The 3,781-nt window shown below is 36.1% G+C and overlaps 1 protein-coding gene across 2 annotated transcripts in view; it reads left to right on the top strand.

Annotated features, from left to right (window-relative positions):
* Positions 1 to 2,877: 2,877 nt before the first annotated feature.
* The window catches only part of LOC110464301, a 78,214-nt gene continuing 77,310 nt past the window's right edge, over positions 2,878 to 3,781 (top strand). For both annotated transcript variants that reach the window (XM_021519445.1, XM_021519447.1), the window contains exon 1: positions 2,878 to 3,232. The gene's annotated coding sequence lies outside the window, so the exon portion shown is untranslated. The remainder of the gene's footprint in view (positions 3,233 to 3,781) is intronic.

Genomic DNA, 3,781 nt, shown 5'->3' with positions numbered 1-3,781 from the left:
CTATTGATTCCATTTACTTTTAATAAAGAAACTTTCATATGTGGCATGCACAACAATAAACAAATATATACTACACAACAGACAATCTTATATTAATCATTATGAAACAAATCATCTATAGAGCAAGATGTTTACAGAAAACGTTATCTGTGTCCGCATTAAAATAAAAGATAATTATGTGAACTCAAAAATATATTTGCGTTAGTAAGGGTAATGGGAATGTACCAAAGTTTCATAATGTATGGAAACAATGGAATAAACTGCTAGAAATAACACCCATTAATGAGGATATTATTGATAAAAACTGAGGATGTTGTTGGTGATCATGAAATTTAGGTCAGCAATGATAATGTTGATGATGATTTTTATAATTGATGAGGATGATGTATTATTGTTGACAAGGATTGATAATGATAATGGAGTAGATGAATGAATTATATTTATCATCATGATGATGATAGTTTAATGATTAGGAATGCTGCAATGATTGACGTCAATGATAAGGTTAGATACAGTTGATGAAGAAACTTGTTGAAAGGGGATGATGATAATGATGATGATGATGATGATAATGATGATGATGATGATGAATGTTGAAGGTTGATTGAGGAGGATTATGATGAGATCAATGATTGATATTGATGTGAATGATGAAGGTTATATGACATTGACAGATATATATATAGATGCTAATGATGAAGATGAAGAATAGATGAAGATGATGTTTATTATCATATTGGAAGTGTATGATGATGTTGATTGCTTTTATAGATGCTGATGATTTATTTGGAAAAATAAAACAATTACAAAAAAAAAAAGCTTATGAAGGACACCAGGAGATCACAAAAACTTATATCGTCCATCTGATCAAAAAATGGTTTCCAAACATCAATGAGGAGCCGAAAAGTCATTGAGAATGTGTTGCTTGTCAAGCAAAATCAAAACCTATCTAACTAAGGAAGCCCATGGGGACCATGGCAGTGTCAAAGTGCCGATTGTCAATGATCTCTCTCTTCAGGAAATTACCAATTCGTAATAATCGACAAATACTCTTGAAACCCAATATTAGAAACTGTTACAAGAGTATATGCGAATGCTACAATACCCAGCCTGGACAATCCTTACCTTTGGTATCCCGAAAGTGATAAAACATGCTACAATACCCACCCTGGACAATCCTTACCTTTGGTATTCCGAAAGTGATAAAACATGCTACAATACCCAGCCTGGACAATCCTTACCTTTGGTATCCCAACTCGAATAGGTTTGCAAAGGATGCAGAGAACATCGGATTGGATCACCGGAAAATCAATCCTTGTTGGCCCACGGAAAATGCACAGGCCAAGGCGTTTAATAAACCTCTGAAGAAAATCGCGAAATCTTCTCACCTGGAGCACAAACAAAGATGAAAGCTTGAAATGCAGAAATTCCTCCACCAATATAGGGCGACACCGCATTCAAGTCCAAATTTACACAGTGTTTCGCTGTAGACTAGCTGTAAACTTGCAAAACAATGACAACTTGGGAAAATCTAAAATAAAATCCCTGGATAACAGAGGAAATAGAGCTTCATACCCAACTTTGAAGTCTTGCATATTGAGACCATGTAATCCTGAAATCTGAGGTGAAAAGAAAATTAACCCTAAAGTATAATATATGCCCATGCTAAAGGATCTATGTTCACTGCGTAACGAAGTGAGTGGAAAATAACTAGATTGTCTCATGGTTAAAATGTCAAGTTTGACGTACCCAACAATACAGCAGACAGTGATCACGTTATTGAAGATAAATATGTAACACAATACCAAAAACAAAAAGCCGACGTAATTATCCAGCGAGCTTCAAAGATTATGTATGTAACCGATTTGCTTTCATGCCGGCCTGAACATTGAAAATAATGCCGTTCAATCCTTATAATAGTGTTCTAAATGTTTCGTTATTATTGACCTAACTACAGATATTCCCTGATATTTTCGATGTTGAAGTTTCTGTTTCGTCTGTGCAAACGAGATTCCCGGAACAGTCTAACGTCACCAAAATGTTTTCTTCTATTGGTTGCGTCCCGATATTCGCGGCGAGAGGACAAGTTTCAAATACGCTGAACAAATTGTGTTGCAGTGGGAACTCTAATATATATATATATAACGCAATAGCCAAATATATATATACATATATATATAACGCAATAGCCAAATAGGAAAGCCTTCGTCATCACCCATGAAGACATTGATAGAAACACAAAAATGCATCTCAGGAGATGAGAAGGGATATGGAAAGGACCAACATTTAAAGTACTATGTGCATCAAGTACAAGCTAGTTAAAGATAAAAGTTAAAAGGATAACAAGGGCACAACAATCCCTTCAATGTAAACGGGTTACCTAAACATTTGCTAGTAAAAATCCCTTATTTTCGCTATTTTACGTTAACATGGTGCGGGTAATGGACATGGCTTTTGAACTTTTCCTGGTCATGCATCAAGGCATACATCTAGCCCAACATTTAAGTTAACGGATAAATATTGAACTTCGTTAAAATTCTTGTCAAAATGTTCAGTAACAAATTGCGGATTTTGATACAAAAGACTGCGCTCAAGAGAAATGATTTTAATTGTTTTCTACTTGAAATCAAACACTTATGTAGAACTAAACCCGAAGATTAAGTTCTATTCTAAAAATATATGAAAGGACGTAATATCATACAGTCTATTATACAATATTCATAATACTGAGATTCCGGAAATAATGCCCACCATTTGTTTATTATGTTATGTACACCGGAAGTGATCATTATTTAAACGCCTTCCATACAAAAATCAGAATAGTTTGTTGTGTTGCGGGGAGTCAGCCCAGTAACATGCATTTCAGCATTGGTTAGGAGATTTATCATTGTTCATAATAGATAACAGGCGCATAAACTCGCAATGCTATTCCATAAGTATAAAGAATCAATATATTATACAAAAAAAGACAGACTGAGGTTAAACTGATAAACTCTTGTTGTTTATGTTGCTTATCGGATGTCCTTGATCCTGTCACGTTAACGTGTGGTTATACCGCACACGTCCTGGATCAGTTGTCGTCCCGTCGCAGCCATTAGTGATACTGGTTTCTGTTGGGTGTATTATACATTCTCTCATTATTGTCACAGTGTGAAGGAGATATAACTTTTGATTGTGAACAATCAGAGTCGGAATTCGTTGCACTTAAAGCCACAGAGCAGGTGAAGCGGTGGTATGTATCAATTCAATTTTAATCAATTCCTTTATATCAATTAAATATTCCTGTAAGCCTAGATGGAAGAACGCTGGATACATGTATCTTAATGTGGGAGAAAACTGGAATCCTCAGAGACTAATCCCATGGCCAGGATGTTTCTGATCACCTTCACAATCAAACCCCGGCCACCTTGGTTACAGGCCAAGGCGCTACACACTGCGCTCAGTCTTACGGTCAATCTTGTCTTGTTATATATAGTGCCAAAAAATACACATGTTTTTAATGCAGAAACAGTTCGTCTGATTCGTACTTTACAAATCTAAAAATAGAGAATGTAAGTGTTTTCCCGTTTAATACATAACACATATCGCTCATATGTGATGAAATTGTGTGGACATGCATTTATTTACATGTAGCATGTGCCTGTATGTGTGTAAGGGTTGAGGGTTGAGGAGTGGCGTGTGTTTGTAGGGTTGGGGGTGAGGGGTTGGGCAAGGATGAGTGAAACCTCTTCTACGTGATGACGACATGTAATTGTTCCAATCAACCCCCCCCCTACCCCCC

This window comes from Mizuhopecten yessoensis, unplaced genomic scaffold (genome assembly GCF_002113885.1).
Source record: "Mizuhopecten yessoensis strain PY_sf001 unplaced genomic scaffold, ASM211388v2 scaffold10983, whole genome shotgun sequence".
Classification (NCBI taxonomy): domain Eukaryota; kingdom Metazoa; phylum Mollusca; class Bivalvia; order Pectinida; family Pectinidae; genus Mizuhopecten; species Mizuhopecten yessoensis.
This window is presented reverse-complemented; position numbering and strand designations above follow the sequence as displayed.